Source organism: Phodopus roborovskii, unplaced genomic scaffold (assembly GCF_943737965.1).
Source record: "Phodopus roborovskii unplaced genomic scaffold, PHOROB, whole genome shotgun sequence".
NCBI lineage: Eukaryota > Metazoa > Chordata > Mammalia > Rodentia > Cricetidae > Phodopus > Phodopus roborovskii.
Window position 1 is genome coordinate 5,783,185 of NW_026125489.1, and position 21,203 is coordinate 5,804,387.

Below are 21,203 nucleotides of genomic sequence, written 5' to 3' on the forward strand. Positions count from 1 at the left end.
AAGTGTGATTCTGTCTGTTGGTAAAGTTTGCAGCATTTGGGCCCTAAGGAAGACAACTTTTCAAGCTATTAAAGCTGTATATGTAATCTGTAACTCAGCAATTGAACTCCTGGGAATCTACCCCATAGATATGAAAGATGATGTGTGAAAGCGTGCTTATAGAGATGCTTATTGAATCATTAATCAAAAGCGCTTAGGCATGGAAACAAAATGCCTATGGTTCATCAGTGGCTGTTTTTATATAGAACCAGAAAAAACAAGGCGTTATGTCACATGATTCAGAGCAACTTAAAGGAGGTATTATTGAGTCAAAAAGCAGGAAGCTGTATATGAAATTATATCTGTGGGGAGGAACACAGAGGAGGAAAGACCTTACTTGGAAATCCTATATGTTTGCACAGTGTAATGTTATGTGAATGTGACTTGTTGGTCGGCCTCATAGGATTGGCTGAGCTAATTCACGGCATTATTGTCTGTTACCCAGGAGACAGGTGGAGGATGATGGGTAAAGGATGAAGCGGGGAGAGAGAAATCCGGGCCCAGGCAGGGAAGAATGAAAAAGTGTATTGATGTTTTTAGATCAATGAATTGTCATATTCGTATGAAACTATATGTGTGGAGCTAATTGTTCAAGATATATAAAACTCCTTAAGGAATATCTTACATTCCTAAAATTTGACGCAAATCTAGTATGCCAGACTTGGCTATAAAATGACTGGAGAGATTGTCCAGAGGTTAAAGTAGTTGTCACACAAATCTGAGGACCCGAGCTCAGATCCTCTGCATAAACACAGGTGGGTGTGGTGGCCCGGCCTGTAATTCCTGCACTGAGAAAGCAGAGGTACAGGATTCCCGGGGGCAAGCGGGCCAGTCAGACTCAACTCACCGGTGAGCTCCGGGATCAAGTAAGATGGGAGGCACCTGAGCAAGACTCCTAATGTCAGTCTCAGACCTCTGTATACATATGCATGCTCATGTACACACACCCACACATATGTGCGCCCACACATGTGAACACACACATAAATACACATGCACAGACAATTGACGAGGAATGCCTATAGAAACCATAATTTCAAACTTTTATCTCCAAGTTATTAAGTGGGTCAAGACTGAAATATAAACATTACAATTTATCATGTTCCTAGCTAATGCTCTGCTTATAACAAAGACTTAAAAAACTGTCCAAAATGCTTTTATAGGAATTTTACAAACATGTTCATGAGAGAAAATATGATACAAAGTTTCCCAAAGTAGGCTAAATCTCTGAAGAAATCTTTAATAAATGAACTTACAAAGAGAAATGGCATTAACGGCACTAATTTTAACATGCATGATTTATAGTCCATTCACAATGATTAAATTAAAATGGGAATTACAAATTATAATACTAAGATTTAGGTCAAGACAGGCCCAGGCTTAATCAAAAAATTATGTTTAGACTCTGTGTCTGAGTTAATTGATATTTTTAATGGAGATGCCACTTCCCACAGAAGATATGAATGTAATAAAATTCTGAACAAAACTCGAGCTGCAGGATTCCTTATCTTCAAAGTTACATGTGTCTGGCTATTGAAGACAATTTGAAAAGATGATACTGAGTACATCATCTAAGCTTTATAAAGAGCAAAGCTCACTTTGGGGGGTGAACCTATGGGATACAAGGTCTTGGGGTGAAGCTAAACAGTGAATGGAGATCCTGAGTGCCCTTATTTTAAGGTGGTGGCATTAATAATAGTCGTATAACAATAACATAGTCCATTCCACAAAATTTGCTTTCAACTCTCCCATGTTTCAAATAGCCATGCTGTTTTAGCTTTCTATACCATCTTACTTAGAAGTAGATGCTTCTATACCATCTTACTTAGAAGTAGATGCTCCGAAACAAAATGGACAAACATCTTTGCTGCTCTTCTGTCGTGGGACAAGGGTTCACTCGCCTGACTTAGAAGGCTGAAAACAGGAGTCATGGAACCATGATAGAGAAGAGATATCATACTCATTAGATGGCGAAAATGCCTTTGTGTCTGATCAGTTCCTGAATTTGCTCACTGCCACCTTGCAAACAAGAAATCTGTTTAAGGGATATTGTGACTCGTATGCTAACAATAGAAAGGAAAAACAGTATCACTTGACGCCAGGCTCTTATCATGGGATAAGTTTGTTCAAGTCCAGAGCGCTCACTGGACCACCCTGGAGACAGACACACAGACAGCATCCTGACTTTTCTCTGGAGGGTAGGCATGAAGGAGAATCCACATGTCACTGGGCTTCCTCTCTGTGGTTTTCCAGAAGGGAGTCTCTGCTTTGGGGACATTCATCATCCAATGCTTTAGCAACTCTCCTGGTGTAAAACAAACCTGTATCCCTAAAACTCATCCAAGCAGAGTGCATGGCACCTCCTCAGTCAACTCCATTTTCCTTACCCCTTTTTGCAAAACCAGGTTTCACCCTAACCTTGGAAAACTTTAGGCAAGAGGTGTAACTCTGATGGACATGGATTTTGCCAATAAAATATTCCAGTCACTCCCAGGCAACATGTCACTAGAGTTTAGTCAACTGTGCTCAATCAAGCAAAATACCTCAACTCCCCCAAGCTTGGACCATCTAGGAAAATGAGCTAGTCCATCCCCCATCTTCAGGGAGATTGGTAATCAAACATATGGCCGCAGAGGCATCTGGTGTGCTGAGAGAGAGTATTTGGGAAAAAAAAAAGACCTTTCTTAGCTGGCTATCACTTACCATGACTGGATTCCTCTATAGACCTATTTCATTGGCCCTTCAGCATCTTTCTTCCTCTTGTAGGAATAAAAACTCTTCTGATTGGTTACTTTCCCCTTTTATCCTGGAGCATCTACCATATCATTCCATCCTCTGTTCTTCCTTCTCTCTATTTGGCTCCCCTGAGTGGGATAAATGTAATCCCACAGTAGGAAGAAAGTAACGCTCGTGTGCAAGCATGTCACGGGTGATCGTGAACACACACACACACACACACACACACACACCTCAGTCTTACAGAGAGGATGGAAGACTTACCCTGCCCTCTCCGTCGGGACAAGAGCAGCTCCCACTCTTGGAACCTTCCCACCATCCAGCCTCCCATCTCCCCTGTAACACTAGTAGAGAGAGTAAGCCTGTGCAGGCCCAGTAAGGCAACTTCATATGTCTTGCTCGCAGTAATGTGGATCCTCTGGAACCTTTGCCAAAGCAGATGCCAAACTAAACCCATGTGAACAGCTTACGGTTTTGCTTCAGTAAGCAAAAGTCCCATCTAAATTTCATTTAGTACCTGTTATGCTTTGATGCTCATATATGTAGTATTGTGTGTGTGTTGAAAGTTGATTTGGGATTTTTGGTGGTGGTGGTGGCCCAACTTTCCACTGAGACTGATATAGTTTAAATATTATATGAACCATTCTGTTATAAAATGGCAATAATCATTTGGTCAGTTGATTTAACCCCTTTTGATAAGGTCAGGGGTCACTTAGAATTGTTTTCCATGGGTACCAATCTTCTTTACTCACCCCATAGCTGGCAGTAAGTGGGGACTTTATGACAGTAAATCTGGTGGCCTGACAAATTCTGGAAGCAGTACAGAAAAATGGGGCACATTGGCGAGCATAGCAATGCTCTACACATCTGGGCTACATAGTCCGTACATTCTATGGCTCACATCTGGAGAAAAGTGATGAGCTGCCATGGGTAGAAACTGAGAATCCAGAAGGATAGGCTCAGCCCATTCCCAAACCCAGCCAGCTTTTCATCCTCAAGACCTTTTCCCTTGGCACTCGGTGTCCCATTTCATTATCCTAAGTACCAGCAACTGGGCCAGAGCCCAGAGACCTCTCATCCTGTCTCAAATTCTTTAAGATGTTAGCTGCGTATATGTATGTATGTTTATGTATGTGTATATATATATGTATATACATATATATGTGTATGTATATGTATACATACACATATACATATATATTCCTCCTTCTGATTTGAGTAAGTGGAATTAACCAAAGGCAAGGATCATTTCTTTCAAACGTTTTCCCCAATACCAAATTCATCCTGATTATTTTTGGAATTCAATCCACTGGGAAATGCCCCTCCTCCCTGACCTGTGGTAACTGGAAGGTAGTCAAAAAATTGCATTTTTTTCTGTTAGAATCACCTGGGAAATTCTTTAAAACCCAGGACTGAGGCTACACTCGAAACCAACTCAAAGTCCCTGGAGTGGTACCAGGCAACTGTGTGTGTGTGTGTGCGCGCGTGTGTGCGCGTGCGTGCGTGCATATGTGTGTGTGTGTGTGTGTGTGTGTGTGTTGTAGAATATTTTTAAAGGTGTGTTACTTTTGTTTATGCTCTGAAACTGATAGTGGTGGAGTTGCCAGAAGGCAGAAACCAGAACAAGCATCACTACCTGAGACCATGGTTACAGAACTGCATGCGCTGTGGGACCACAATAGTCTCTCTAAAACACAAATGGCATGTGGGCCAATGGCAGTTATGTATACAACGTAGCTACACCCCAGAGAGGATGGAAAAGAAAGGTGTGGAGTCTCATTGGGCCAACTGGAGTGGCAAACAACTAGAAGTTCATGAGTTATCTCTTCCCAGAGAATTGGATTGCGGGTAACTGGAGCCATGGCTTTGCGTGCCAAAGACCCAGCACCCAAACCTAAGCTGAAATACTTTAAATTTAAAACGGGCTAAACATACGTGACAGCTTGATAACACTACCATGCCGGGCGGAGGTGACATTGCTGGCTAGAGCTAACCCCTGACAGGAATCTGTGTAGCAGTTTGTTGCACGCTACTGTCCTGAAAAAGGACCAAACTTCACAATTCGTAGTAGGGTTTCTCTTTCATACATACACTTTAGCTTCATTAATTTGAAGGATCTCAAGTCTGACGCACATGTGTTGGCTGCTTTGTATGTTTGTTTTTGTCAACTTGACACAAACAGGAGTCATCTGACAAGAGGGAAGTTGGTGTGGGAAATGCCTCCCTTAAACTGCAGTAATCCTGCCTCTGTCTTTGACTGTATGCACCAACCCACCCTTCCGTTAAACATCCAGTGAGATTCCAGAATGTGGAGGCTTCTCTATCACGTAGCTCAGCCCACTGGACCCTAGCTTTTCCGTGTGTTTATCCTTCCCTCCTTCCCTGCTTGGTCCTTGAAACCTATGCAAGGATGTGGCATTTCGAAAATGAGTTCCTCATCCTCAGCCCAGGGACCTTGCTTGTCTCTACTGAAAGAGTTCAAGATTTTGGCCTCATAGACTAATGCAGAGATTGTAATTTGGGGGACTCAAAAGCTGAAGAGAGATGGTGGTGGGGGGAGTGGAAATCCAATTTCAGGCTCTCCGGGACGTCTAAGCTGAAGCTTTGAGGGTAAAAAAAAAAAAAAAAAAAAAAAAAAAAGACAAAATAAAGGCAGTTGAAGCACAACGCTGTTTCCCTGGCTACCACTGCACAATTGCAATCCACCAACTTCACAGCTTAAAACAACAACGTCATTACTCGTTGACGGTGTGAGTCAAGGTCAAGCGGGGGTGCACCGAGGCCACTCTCGGGCTCACAGAGCTCGTCCCGATGCCAAAAGTCAGTCCGAGAGGGCCTCACTCACTCACATCCGGGCGTCTGTGACGATGGCACTCTGCAGGCTGTTTCTACCCAACATGCTCTCCCGCCGTCCCCTTCTATCCTTCACGGCATCAGTGGATAGAGAAAAGCATGTCACACGTGGCAGACATCGCACTACTCTGAGCTTGGTCAATAATGTGACGGCATGACACTTTCACTGGGAAGTTTGGTATCTTCCTGGGAGAAACATGAAATTGTGCGCGCCCAATAGAGGTAGAAAATCATCTGTACAGATTGCCAGCCACATGTATGTGACCTTTGCCATCCACGGGTGGAGTTTATTTTCTTTCCCTTTGAATCCGAGCTCATCCGTGACTTGTTTTGACCAACAGGCTGTGTAGATAAAACAAAGAAACAAGTATTTCTAAACAGTTAACAATAAAAGTTCCAATTATTTATGACAGAAATAATGTATTATAGCATTATCTCAATAGATGATGATATAAAGACTTTTTAATGAAAAATTAATCAAACAGTGTCCACTGAAAGGAACTCCAGAGGCACATTTGACCCATTACTGTCCTACAGGTATTGATTCTTTTCTGTATTTTTTTTTTTTGCTTTATTTATCCATTCCTGCAAAAATTGCTTCAACTAGAGGTGTATAAAACTTGCACTAAATCAGGCGTCGGCAATCAGGCGTCGGTGGCTCATGCCTTTAACCCCAGCACTCAGAAGGCAGAGGCAGTGGAATCTCTGTGAGTTCAAGGCCAGCCTGGCCTACAGAGTGAGTTCCAGGACAGGCTCCAAAGCTACAGAGAAACCCTATCTCTGAAAAACAAACAAACAAACAAAAAGCAAAAACAAAACAAAACAAAAATAACCTTGCACTAACCCCAATCATATGTATTTATTTAACCCTACCCTGACAGTGTGCCGTTGTTCAAGCCTCCATTTTGTGTCGGAGAAAACTGAGGGAAAGTATAAGATCACAGACATACCAAATGGTCAAAGCTGGATTTGATCCCAAATTGATTGATACCTGAACCTATGTCTTTCTCCTTTTTCCTTTGCTGCCCATCTCTAAAGGCAAAACTGGTCCACTGTACTGAAGGAATTCAAAAGCCAGCATGGATCCCAGACAACAAATGTCAACATAATATGACTTGTGACATATATGTTATACAAGCTAAAGATTGCATCAGGGAACTTAAGTGTCTAGGATAATAGGAAGGGGTTCGAAGAAAAACTGGCCCCTGCTTGGCAACCGTGAAGCTTACAGTGTTGTCTCAGGATATCAGCTGGGGATTGGCTCCTGGAAGACCCATACTAAAACCCCCAGATGCTCACATCCCTCATGTTAAAGGGCGCAGCATTCACAGATCTTCCTCTAGAAGACGAGAACTCTCTCTTTCTACAGCTGTGACAAGGGAAGAGTAGTTAATGCAGTGATGTGACAGAAGAATGGGAATAGAAAATCTTTTCAGTCCCTCAGTTTTAATGAGCTTCTCCACACCCTAAGAAACTGATGGAGGGGGTGGATTATTTCCTGCCAGATCTTCTGGGAATAGTACAACGGGCTCGTTAAAATTGCAGTTTTTGAATAACACCAAGCAAAAAGGAATGGTAATCAATCAATCGGATTTAGCTAACTAGGTCAGTGGCCAAGCATTAAATGTTGTGTTTACTACACTGATTGTGGACAAATGGGGGGCATTAAATTAGGGGTGCTTAATGGAAACAAACTGCTTTTTAAAGGTGACCAAGAAAAAGAAAGAAAGGAAGAAAGAGAGAGAGAGAGAGGGAGAGAGAGAGAGAGAGAGAGAGAGAGAGAGAGAGAAATGAGCACAGTCCTGAAAGATACAAAGAAGAAAATTCTTCTCTAAAAAATTGGTATGACAACACCATCCCCTGTGGTTGCAAGCTTCGCCTCCTCCCAGCCAACCCTGCCCATATTCTAAGACACTGATTCAGAGCCTGACTCTCCTGCCTTGTGATTCCCCGGTGGCTGCTTTGTGTGAGCCTCCAATGAACTATTGGGTTCATTCTCTTTAATTTTATTTGTGTTCGCCACCCGCATGGTGCCATGATGTTTTATATATTCTGTAGTGTCCCTGGACCCAGGAGAAGAGATATCCTAAGACCTCCCCCAAGTACATGCCTGAAATTAGGGATAATACTAACATACTGCTTTATCCTAGACATGGACATCCTTGATAAAGTTTATGGGCGAGGCACCATAAGAGATTTACGACACTGTTAATTAAATAGAGCGATTATAAGAATATACTGTGGGAAAAATTAAATTTTATGGATTTGTTCTTCATAGAATTTTCCATTTAGTATCTTCAGAAAGCAAAACATGAAGGGTTGTTTCTAAGCCTTTTCTGAACAGAAACAGAGGAGGAATGGATTGGGGGATGGGACCAGAGACAGGAGTGGGCCAGGGATTGGGGGGGGGGACTGTGGCTAGGATGTAATATAAATAAATAAATTTTTTAAAAATCATTCAAACCTTAAATATGTAGAATTTGATTTAAAGTTTCAGTAGCAAAATCCAGAAAAGCCCAGACAGGAAATCAGGATTAGAGGTATTCAGTTAATGCAAACGATCAGACAGGAAATCAGGATTAGGGTTATTCAGTTAATGCAAACCATGGAAAGGGAGGCAAAGAAAAGAATTGAATTATTTCAAAATTTGTATCACCCAGAAGTTAGATAAAAGTGGAGATGCATTTATACCTGTGGTCAAGACTCTGGCTAGCAGGGGGTAGTTGAAGTTGCCTATAACCCCACACTCAGAAGACTGGAGCAGGAAGATCACAAGTTCAAGGCCAATCTGAGCCATGTCGGGGACACCCTTGTTACAGAAACTCTGAACAAACTGAAGTGTCTTGTTTGTGCCACCCTGGAAGCCCTGAGGAAAGGAAGGAGTGGGCAGTGTGGGCAGGTCATTGATGACCGACAGTGAACGCTACTGAAGTATGAGACTGCTGTGTGTCCTATGGCATAGGGGCCCAGGACAGGCTTCAGGACTTCCTGAAGTCCTATAGTCATAACTAGAAATACCGATTTTAAAAAGTAACCTTTGGGGACAAGGAGACGGTTTGGTGGTTAAGAGCACTTGCCACTCCTGCAGAGGACCAGAGTTTGATTCCCAGCACTCACTTTGGTCAGCTCACAACTGCCTGTAAATCCAGCTCTGACATCTTCTGGCTTACAACAGTTCCTGAGCATGTGTGTGTTCACACAGATGCATACTCATCAATAAAAACAGAGTGAATTTTTAAATGACTCTTTACAAGTTGGCTTTAAATATATACATTTATTCAACTCAACTATATAGTCAAATATGTACTATTCAACTAAACTGTATATTCATGAGTATCCATCTACTAATGTATATAATTATATAATATATTCTAATATCTGCACACATATAGTTTAGTTGAAGAGGTCAGTGTTGTTGGAAATATTCTGTTTCTAAGGGTTGCTGGGCAAGGAGCGAGTCTTTTGCTTTGGGGATGGGGAGATGGGAAGGGAAAACAGAGGTTGGTGGGGGAATACAATGAAGGAAGTAGATTCATGATTGGCTTCATGCGCACTGATAATGAGGAGGATAAAGCTGGTGTTGTATTGACAAGATGCTGAGCAGGGATGGTGGGAGAGCACTCTACCAAAGGCTTGGTGCACATGGGGTACCATGGAGCTCCTGTCATCACTCTGGGAGAGCACTCTACCGAGGGTTTGGTGCACATGCGGTCCCGTGGAGCTCCCGTCATCACTAACAGGTGGCCTAGAAGTTATCGTTTCATTGTGTGCATCGGCGTGCACAAAGGAAATGTCATCAAGGCAACTTGGTAAGCAGAGGTGGAGAGAGACAACAGCAGGCTTGTTAAAACGGGCACTGGAGAGGGCACCTCACTCCTCCAACCAAGAACAACAGACACTCACCTGCAGAGACCACAGGGAGGCAGGAACTTGGTAGAGCAAGACACTGTAAGAGCTGCTGCTCCCGGAATATAGACAAGCCTTGTTTACACTCAAGGGCTGGCAAAGCATGCTGGTTCCAGTGTCTTTTAACATGTAATCAAACCATAGTCAGGAGACTTCAGACAACCTGCCTAAGGTTTGCCAACAGAGATCAAGGCACAGCCAGCCCCAGCAACCCTCCTGGTCTTCTAGCACAAATATGAGGTTACTAATAGACTAGAAAGTCATCTCCTCTAGCATTGTATACTCCTGTAAGTCTGTAATAATGAGTGCACTTTTTTTTTTTAAGTTTGGGTAACTGGAAGCTACTGTATGAAAAAGGCTTTTTTATTATTATATTGACATAAACCTTTACATTATCAGTTCAGGAAACTCTAGTTAGAATTACAGACCTTAATTTTGACAGATATTTAAATAAATTAATTAGTATGTGTCAAATCAAATAATGCTTCACCAAAATAGTTTTAATAATCATGGAATATGTTTGGTGACACATAGGAGATGGAAGAAGTTGGCAGTTTGATGCCAGACCGGGCTGCATAGCAAAACCACATCTTAAAGCACAATTATATTTTTTTTAAAAATGAAATCAAATTTAAAAAATTGTTACAAGAAGTGTAATTTACTGGATAATTATCATATAGGCCCAGTGTTATCAATGTATCATCATATTCATTTTTTTCCTCAGCTCCATGGCATAGGTAATGCTACCTTTTAAATCCTCAGATGAGGAATAAAACTTAGTATTGTGAGCCTGTGCCAAGGTCAGACTCAAATAAAGGCCATCATTCGGTTGGCTGAGCTTTTGACCTCTGTACTTCTTGGCTTTATAGAAAAATATTAAGTGTTTTTTTTTTTTTTTTGTTTTTGTTTTTGTTTTTTATGTCAAGAAGCATCTGTCCACTCCTAACACTATCTATCACAGTCTGCAGTTACTCTACAGAGCAATAGAACTAATTCCTCTTTGCAGATGTTTTTCTAAGTTCATTAAGTTACAGTGTGACTTGGTGCCTGGGAAGGGTCTCTGTAAAGCCCTGTGAAAAGCACATGGCACAGCCCAGGAACTCTGGCTTTTCTAGCAGCTGAGCCTGCAGGCTCTCCTTGTCACCCTGCTGAGGGCTCTCTTCCAGGTTCCATCCTGCCTTCTTCTGGAAGGTTCCATCCTGCCTCCTTCTGGAAGGTTCCATCCTGCCTCCTTCTGGAAGGTTCCATCCTGCCTCCATCTGGGAAGTATCTTCAAACTGCCTTCTAATTTCTAATGTCATATTGCTGAAAGAAGTATAATGAATTCTGGGAAATCACTGAATAGTGCACAAATAGAGAATAGATTTCTTCTCTCTGAAGAGGTTCTATGCACTCTTCTAGGTTGAATAAAGAAGCTTTAATGTTTGGGTTAAGTGGCATACTTTTTTAGCTGCTTATAAAGTTTTATTGACTAGTTTTACTACCTACCCTGCCATGATTTTCATGAATAAATCAAGTGATATGTGAGTTTCAGGTACCCAGAATCCAAGTCCAGGTACCAAACACAACCATCCCATGTCAGGAAGCTGAATTATATGAATAAGCCATCATGGTGCCATTTACAAGAATGAAGAATGTAATAATCATCCAGTTATGCCAAAATAAGAAGTTACATTATGAACATCCACATAATGGGCTTCCGTGTGGTGTAGGGAGTTAGTCAAGCTGTGAGTGGATGTGCATTCTTGGATATGGACACAGACACACCAAGGATCGCAGTGCCTCAGCCCATGGGAGCGGCAAAACCTTCCCCGGGTGAGGCTCGGAGGGGTGGTAAGGCTGTCCACGGATCTGAATGCAAATGTTAACAGTGTGCACAGAAAATGTCCACCATAGCTTTTGCCTTACTGGATGTTTATGGCCTAAAGACTTCTTCCCTACAGAGACTGCTCCCACTGAGGTTAACTGAGCCTGCCCCCTTATTCCGCTGTATATAATAATCCTGCCTCCATGTTTGTCTGTATGTAGTACCCCCCACCTCCATGTTCAGGTGCATGCAGTGACCTTGCTGAATCTCCAGGGTACTATGGTTTCTCCATCACAGAACCAGGAGCCCCCATACCCAGGTTTTTCCTTGCGTCCATGTCTCTGTCAACCCTTCATTCCCTCAGTACCCCAGTCGGAGTTCTACAACCCAAGAGCAGCAAAGTAGCATTAAACTTGTGAAGCCTTAGATGTGACATGAGGAAATATTTTGTCATCAAAAAGTAGTTAAGTAATAATGTTTGAACATAGTGCGGGAGAGTAATGACGGCTCGGACATGCCGGGCACCTACAGTACCTTAAGCATCCTTCCCAGTGCTTCACAAGACCAGAAACTCACCAGAAGTATAGGAAAGAGACTGTCTGTAGTTTATATAATCCTATGAGTTAATGGGGTGCAACCTCCATCACAGAGATGCCTTCTCTAAGAAGGAGACTGGGAAAGCCAGTACTTACCACTTAAGTAAGCTGTAGGTCTTTGCCCTTCAACACTATTAGACTAATAGCTTTCGCATTTCAGAATTTTCCATTTCAACTCTGATGGTTTCATCTAATAAGCATCATTATGCTTATCAAGAAAATATTTGTATCTTTAAACTCACTCTTTCAGAAACAACACTGCAGGTCATGCAAAACACCACCAGAGGAGATTTTTGTTCTCATCTCCCCTGATAAGAGCCACAAAAGGTGCCAAGAAGACGAGTTTACAATTTCTCACATATTTTTCCTGATCTCAGAATAGCCAACAAGCAAAATCACACCCTCGTGCTCTTCTCTCCATGAAACTCCTTCTAATAGAACTTTGTTTTGTTTATGATCTAACAAATAAAGCTTTCCTGGAGATCAGAGTACAGAGTTAGCCACCATAGTTAGCCATAGAGGCCAGGCGGTGATGGCACACACCTTCAATCCCAGCACTCAGAAGACAGAGGCAGATGGAGCTCTGCTAGTTCAAGGCTACCCTGGGCTACACGAAATTGATTCAGTCTAAAAGAGAAACAGCTCACACAAAGGTGATCCCAACACTTGGAGTGAGTCACCTTTAATCCCAGCACTAAGGAGGTGAAGGCAGGAATGATATGGCTGGGCCGAGAGAGGAATTTAAGGCGGAGGAGACAGGGCTCAGGGCAGAGTGGCAGTCTGAGGATTCAGGAGAGGTCAGAGGTCTCTCTTGTGGCAGGCTCCTTTCCTTCCCTGACCTAACAGCATTTACCCCTATATCTAACTCTGGGTTTTTATTATTAAGACCTATTAGAACTCGTGGTACAAGGTTCAAAAAAATTTAAATACTTGACACCAGCAAGTATATTCGCCATCACTTACCAGTCGACATTATCGACTCCTAAAACATCTGATAATCCTACTTTGGGAGCAGGTGCCCTGTATAAGAAAGAAAGGGTCACCAGTTCTGAGGTCAAATTCGTGAAGAACACTGCCTCACAAGTTAGCTTAAATTGTCCCCTTAAATTTCTTCTCCTTGAATGAATTTAGTTTCTGATTCTACTGTGTGTCATTCTCTAGCACCAGCCCATGCTGCTTAGCAACAAGGCTGATTAGAGCTGCTTGACAGATGGTCCAGGTTGGTTACACCTGAACCACTTAGTCAAGGTCAAAAGGGAAACTACTGGCCACTGATGCTTCCAGAATTGGGGCAAGCATGGAAGTGTTCTGGCCAAGACTCAGAAAGCTGCATGCTATCTGGGTTTGAAATTTGCAGTAACAAACGAGTTGTAAAGAATATAGGTGTGTTGCTGTCAACCTTGGGAGGACCCAAAGCAAAGCCGTCAGCAGAGCCTCTCTCTGCGGGACTGCCTGAGCAAGAGAGAGCCTAGCCACCAGGAGGGAGGCAGCCACTCCCCGGGGCAGTGTGGGGAGCAAATGTGGGCTCCAGTGACATCTGTGTTAGGAACTTGTTGCTGTCCCTGCCTGTAGGAGGAAGGCAGCTTCCAACTCTGCCTTTTTGTGACACACTGGTTTCTGATTTCGGGGTTTAAATTTCTTATCATGAGGTGGAGCCTAGATCACAAGCTGATGCCTCATTACTATACAGACTCGGAAAGTACATGGTGTGTGTGCGTGCATGCGTGCGTGCATGTGTGTGTGCATGTGAGCCATTCACAAGATCCTATATGAATTCTCCAGAAATCAAAAACTTTAGGCATTTGACAGGCAACATAAAAAAATGAATGTTTCCTAAACAGTCTTCAAAGTCTGTCACATCATTTGGAGCAGGGCCTAGGCTCTTCCTCATGTGTCTGGACTGAGAGAGTATCCCTCTATGTGGAATGGGCTCCCAAAGTCCATTCGTATACTAGGGATAAATACTGATCCACTACCAGAGGCCCCATAGACTGCCCAAGCCTCCTAACTAACACCTACATTCAGAGGGTCTGGGTCGGTCCTATGCTGGTTTCTTAGCTATCAGACTGGGGTGCATGAGCTCCCCCTTGTTCAGTCAGCAGTTTCTGTGGGTTTCTCCAGCCTGGTCTTGACCCCTTTGCTCATCACTCCTCCCTCTCTGTAACTGGATTTTGCTCATTGTTCATCTGTGGGTGTCTGCTTCTGCTTCCGTCAGCTACTGGATGAAGGCTCTAGGATGGCATATAAGGTAGTTGTCAATCTCATTATCAGGGAAAGGCATTAAAGGTAGCCTCTCCACTATTGCTCAGATTGCTAGTTGGGAGTCATCCTTGTAGATCTCTGGGCATTTCCCTAGTGCCAGATTTCTCTTTAAATCTATAATGGCTCCTTCTGTTGTGGAATCTCTTTTCTTGTTTTCCTCTACTCTTTCCCTGTCTCAGTCTTCCTGTTCCCTCATGCCCACCTGTCCCCTCCTCCCCTCCCCTTCTCTTTCTCCTAACTCTCCAGTGCAATCAACCCTGCAACCCCAAATCTCCCTTTAAAATCACCTTTGCTAGAGATCCAGTGTTACACACTTTGTAGTTTTCAATTTTTGGCAAGAGCAATACGCAATGATAAAGTAAGAATTCAGCAAGTTTACTTTCACAAACCCACAACCCAGCCAAGACGTCATAAATCATTTCCTTATTTCTTTTTTCCCCATATTTCTCTTTTTTAAATATTTATTTTTACTTTTGATTATATGTAGAGGAGGTGTGAGTGTGAATGCAGAGGCCAGAGGTAGCCTGCAGCTAGAGCTAGTGATGGTTGTGAGCGACCCAAAGAGGATGTTAGAAATCCAACTCAAGTCCTCTGTGGAAGGAGTGTGTGTTCTTAGCCACTGAGGTTTATCTTCAGCCCCATTTCCTGATTTCTGTAAGGTCAAGATGTAATTGAAGATCTTTTTTCTCAGGACTTTATAAGAGTTTTGGCATCTATTGAATGCCTTTTATTTCTTTTAAAATAAATTCCTACAACCTCAAGTTCAAGCATATAAATAGCTGTCAGGAAAGTAATATTACCCTCGGGACACAAATGTTTTTAATAATAATATTGTCTTAAAGCCAGTTTAGACCAGATATGAACATGCTACGAGATTTCGAGGCATTAAATAATGCCTTAACACCTGTTGATTTGAATTGGAGCCCAGACCACATCCATGATCAGAGTTTACATTTGAAGGCACACAGGTACAGATTTTGTCATTAGCCTGTTCAGTGAGCAGAGTCAAGTGGCCTAAGCTGTTTGAGCAAATTATACTATTTGGGTAGAAATGAACGATATAAAAATACTGTCATTCTCAAGCTACCCGGGGGTTACCAAGGATTCAACACAGAGACTAGAGAGATGTCCCCCGCCGTCTCCTCCCAGAATTGCCCTCACTCTGGACACAGGAGTGCCGATAGACTTCAGTAGAAGCAGTTTTGTAGAAGAGTAATCTTAACTCAGTGTTTTTTCCTAACGTCTGTCACAGATGCCACCTTTTAGAAGTATCACCTGAAGTTTCAAAGTCTCTTGTAGTTTTTTGGTTAAGGTAGCTCAAGTGTTCATAACTTCTCTTCTGAAGATGAAGCTTTAGGCATAAATGCAAGGGGATGGTGTTCTGGCAAGAACCAGAAATCGATACTCAGAGCTGTCATACAAAAATGTCTCTATCTTTGACACTGATACACAGTCCAAACAAAATCCTGGGGGCCCCACACTCCTAACACAACACAGAAGGTTATCAAAATGTCCCTGTAAGAAAGAAGCTACCCCACAATGGCGAAATGTAATGAAACATTTCCCTCATCGTTTTTTTTCCCGTGATGAACTCGGAGACATAGGGATCTTCCTCCCTGTTGGCAACAGCTTCCCTCTGCTCTAGTTCACACCATCACTTCCCAGGGCAACATGACATCAAACATTCTTTAGTGAAACCTAATGTGTGCTTTGGGTACAAGAGGCAAAGCCAGCCATTTCTTGTGCAGCTGAAACCTCAACAGTTTCTGCAACACTGGCCTCACCCACCAAAACCGTCACAGATAACCAGCAAGATGGTTTGTTGAAAGCAGTTAAAAGAATCTACACAAACTGATTCTCAGTTTTCCCTCTGGATTGGATTTATGATTCTAAAGTATTTGTTACCCAGATCACATAACAGGCTGACCCGAGTCTGTCACTTCAAGCTGTCATCATCAACCTTGGGACATTTCTGGAACTTTTCATTCAGACACCTTTTGTTGTTTGTTTGTTTGTTTCTTGTCTTCCAAAGTGGCAGAAATAACTGACAAAGGATGACTGATCCTGGTGCAGCATGGTGTGACAGGAAATTAGTGCCCACAGGTCCTAATTGTCCTGTGGAGGCTTTCCATACACATCACAAAGATAAGTAATGCTTCTAGAATTCAAGGTTGGGCTTCTCCAGACACACTGTTGTAACTGAGTGCAGTGTATATACAGCACTGTCTGTATATGAAAGAAGCAGACACTTTTATGCTAATTCTTGACCTGCATGAGCATGCGCAAACCACGGAATACCTCAGACCTACACAGGTCCCCTCCATCTCTGCCCTTTGCACACTAGCAATACAACTGCCTTAGCTTTTATTCAGATCCAAACTTGTTTTCTTCTAGATTTCAAACTAGATTTCTTCTAGATTGCAGGCAAGACACGGCATAGCTTGAGGCTTGTTCAAAATAAAATTAAAGAACCTTTTATTTGTGTTGAAAAGTGGATCAGAAAAGCTGTTTCTAAATAGCAGTTGTGGCAACATGCTTTGCAGCCAATGCATACGCTATGAGCAGAGCTGCAGGGACAAATGACCTCTGGCATGTTGCAGCATCCATGTTACTGTGGCAGGGAAACATCAGGGCAGATATCGCAGGAAGCCGGGGGCAACGGTATTTTTCCTGGGTTTCAACCTGCGATGGATGGTGCATGGAAGACCTCACCACAGCCAACCCAGTGGGAGGAGGATGTGAATCTCAACCACCAGAGGGCAGGGGAACAGCCAGCGGGAAATAGCGAGGAGGGGACAAGCCCCAGTGCAACCCAATGGTGCCAGCCCGGGTAGGTCTTGCTTTTTCCTGCCATTTCCATTCCCTTTTGACCCTCAGTTGAAGTGACCTGGAAACGCAGCTTGCTCCTAAAAAGAGTGGCCACAATTATGAAGAGGTAGCCCCAATAACAAGCCCAGAACCCTCTTGGTAAAATTCAACACCCACCTTTGTGATGTACTTCTAAAAGAATGCGTTTATGTTAGAGGGTATCAGAAATCGCTGCTAAGTGGGGTTGTTCACTGTGGTTAAGTGTAGTTTCCTCTCTGCCCTGTAGAATAACCTATCTTGGCAGGATTGTTTGATTGCAAATTTTGTAAGGAATTTGCAGACAGTTTAGTTCTAGTAATTCTTTTTTGCTATGTTAAGAAGCTACTGTGTCAGAAGAAAGAGCACAAAACCCATTACAAAGATCATTTGAATTATTTTCCCCAAACCCCCAGGATTTATGATGTTTAAACTTAAACTGTAAGGTTGGAACATATACTTTGAACACTGCTCCTCCAGATCGACTGTTACCCATCTTACACGTGCATAACGCCTGTTTCTAGGATAAACTATGTCACTGCATATCAATCAAAAACTTCTCATAGCTAACCTCAGGCAACGAACACGAGGGAGCTATCAGAGGCTGGGCTGCCTTGACTGCTGCTGTGGTGGCACATTACTTATGATTTATTAAAGCTTGCCTGGGGACTCAGAAAGCAAAGTCAGCCACAAGCTATAGAAGCCAGGCAGTGGTGGTACACCCCTTTAATCCCAGCATTCGGGAGGTAGCCGGGTCTCTGTTAGTTCCAAGCCACACTGACTACATGAGCCAGTGCTAAGAGAAAGAGCTCACACAAAGGTGACTCAGCACTTGGTCACACCTTTAATGCCAGCACTAGGGAGGAATAAAAGATAGGAGCAGGGTCTTCAGCAGCGAATCCGGTATTCATTCTCCTGTCACACTGAGGACAGGGAGACGTTGAAGTCTCGGGGATTCTCCAGCCCCGCTGAGGAGAGGTTACAGCCTGGGGTTTGTGTGAAGCCAGGATCACCTGTCAGTCAGGGGGAGAATAAGAGCTAGTGGCCGGCTGCTTTGCTTTCCCGATCTTCAGCTTTAAGTTTGAACCCCAGTGTCTGTCTCTGAGCCATTTATTTATCATGCTGCATACCGTTACCACTGCACAGATGGGAACACACTGTCATTTTCACGGAAAGATGTTTCACTTGAGGAAGAGCTCAGCTTGCCCCCCCACCCTGTGCCACATTGCTAAGGCAAGTGAATAAGATGTGAGGTGGTGTTCCAGAACACTCTCAGATTCCAACTATCTTCTAAATAAAGATGTAACTCAACTACTGGATGTTGGCCCTGAGAGCTCTATTAGCCCCGTCTCTTGATGATGCCACCGAGGTCTGTTTTCAGAAACTAAATGGTTTGCACCGGGGCGATCTTTGAACATCCCTGAAATCCATTTATAGATAAACTCTTGTTTAACTCCTAAATCCCATGTATCACCGAATTTTGGGCATATTTTTGCTATACTAATATTCTGGATGCAAAGTGACTGATAATCTGTTGTCAGTCGGTTCTCCAAAGGTCACTGAGTCAGAGGAAGCTAAGCAATGCAGGGTCACAAACAATGCAAAACCTTTAGAGCAGTGGTTATGAACCTTCCTAACACCACGACCCTTTAATACAGCCCCTTCATACCTGTAATTCTGTTACTGTTATGAATCATAATGTACAAATCTGATATTTCTGCTGGTCTTAGCAACCCCTGTGAAAGATGGTTTGATACCAATAGGTTGAGAACCACTGCTTTAGATGCTTACAAAAAGTGAGGCCTATTTCTTTCTTTAACCATAGCTCTTCAACACAGGAATCCCTGTCCATGACCATCACAGTTAGCGGTGGACAGTCACATAACACAGGAATCCCTGTCCATGACCATCACAGTTAGCGATGGACAGTCACATAACACGGGAATCCCTGTCCATGACCATCACAGTTAGCGGTGGACAAGTACATGCAACCTTTCCTTGCAGCACAACTGCTGTTACCTACAAAGCCAATGTGCGTGGCTGCTCTACAATATAGTTAGCAAACGAAAAAAAAATCTCATAACATTATGAATAAATTTACAGTTCTGTGTTGGACCACACCTGTAGCCACCCCCGAGAACACCAATCTCAGAGCATTCCTAAAACTCTGCCCCAAGGTGCCATATGATGATCCTAATAAAAAATTATTACCCAAAGCAACTTACATGGCCACAGATGAGATCAAACAACAAACAGGATAAGTACACAAGATTCTTCTGGGAGGATGGGAAATTTTAATGAAGACTAATAGACTCTAGCCCTACAGGTACTCAAAAATGGAGTGCATGGGATCAGGTCAATAATTTAGATGGTCCTAGGTCAAAATGCCAGGTTTTTATTTGTTTGTTTTGTTTTTGTTTGTTTGTTTGTTTTTACAAAAAGGATGGGAAAAAATAATTTCATGTGTGATTTGCATTTGAACTTGGTATTGGAGAGATACACACTAAAAAAGCCTCCCTACTATTAACAACATTTACGAAAGTTATTGTGTTACTTAAACAGCCAAAGTTCCTCATAAATGGCTACTACAGAAAATAACTAATTAAAGAAAATTCTTCATTTGACAAAAGCAATCAAAACTGAACCAAAGACATCAAATGTGCATGGAGATAAACCACTTAGCAGAAGCCATCAGAAGAGCCAGGGCCTGAGAAATGGCTCAGCCAGTAAAGTGTTTGCAAGACAAGTACAGAATCCCAAGTTTAGTTCCCAGGACACAGAAACCCCAGTGCTGGAAAGGCAGAGGCAGGGGGATCCCTGAGGTTCCCTGGTTTGACCTGGCCAGTTTTATGTCAACCTGCCACAGGCTAGAGGCACCGGAAAGAGGGAACCTTATTGAGAGAATTCCTCCGGATCAGGCGTAAGGCGTTTTCTTAATTAGTGATTGATGAGGAGGGCCCAGACCATGGTGGGTGGGACCATCCCTTGGCTGGTGGTGCTGGCTTCTATAAGAAAACCGTCTGAACAAGCCAATGAGGTCTTACATCAGCTCCTGCCTCCAGGTTCCTGCCTTGCTCGAGTTCCTCACTGCTTTTGAGGATGGACCGTTCTGTGGAACGGTGAACAAAAGAAACCCTTTCTTCCCCAGCTTTGCTTTTTAATTATGGTGTTTCGTCACAGCAATAGACACCCTAACTAAGGAAAGGTCATAAACAAAGGAGTCAATGTTTCATAAAAATCAGCAGCCTGGCAGTGGTGGCGCACGCCTTTAATCCCATCACTCGATAGACAGAGGCAGGCCGATCTCTGTGAGTCCAGGCCATCCTGGTCTACAGAGCGAGTTCCAGGACAGCCAGGGCTACACAGAGAAGCCCTGTCTCCAAAACAAACAGCAAGTCAATCAGCACCCAAATTATTCTTTAAATGTAACAAAAGTTCCATTGCAACTCTAGAGGGTTTTACATGAAATCCCACAAATTCTAAACTTACATGGGAAACTAAATGAAATGGGAATAGCCAAGATTGAAGATAGCTCATCTTCACAACTAACCAGGGAGATGAAAGATAAAACCTCTTTTTAATCATCCCATTGACAAAATTAAAAGCCTGACCGCAAAAACCTAGACCATGCAGCAATTAAAATAGTACATACTATTCTATTTTCTCTTCTAGACCAATAAAAGAGAGAGAGAGAGAGAAGAAAAAAGAAAACACTTTGAAAAGGCAGCCATGCTGGACTGATGAAAAAAGTTAAATCAACTGTCTGATTGAAGTTAGGAGAAAATAGCCAACAAGTGAAAAAAGCGAGCAAAATTAATAAAACCCAATGCACAACCTAAGAATTGCCTAGTGGATGAGACAGATAAACCCAAATATTGAGGAGGACGTGGAGGAGGGGAGGAGACGGAGGGCATCTCTTAATCATTTTAACTCCGGTGAGCTAAAGTGTAGTCTTAAAAATGAAATTTCCAAAACCAGATTCAAAAAGCAGTATAAACACGAATGGGTAAATAAATGCAGTATTACTAAGGAATTATCACCACAAGTAGTCCTAGGACCAATTAGCACGACTGAAAAGCACAATCGCATTTTCAAGAAGCCACACAGCACTGTCCACGTCGCCTAACATGCTCGAGGGCCAGTTTTTAAAAGCTGGAGTG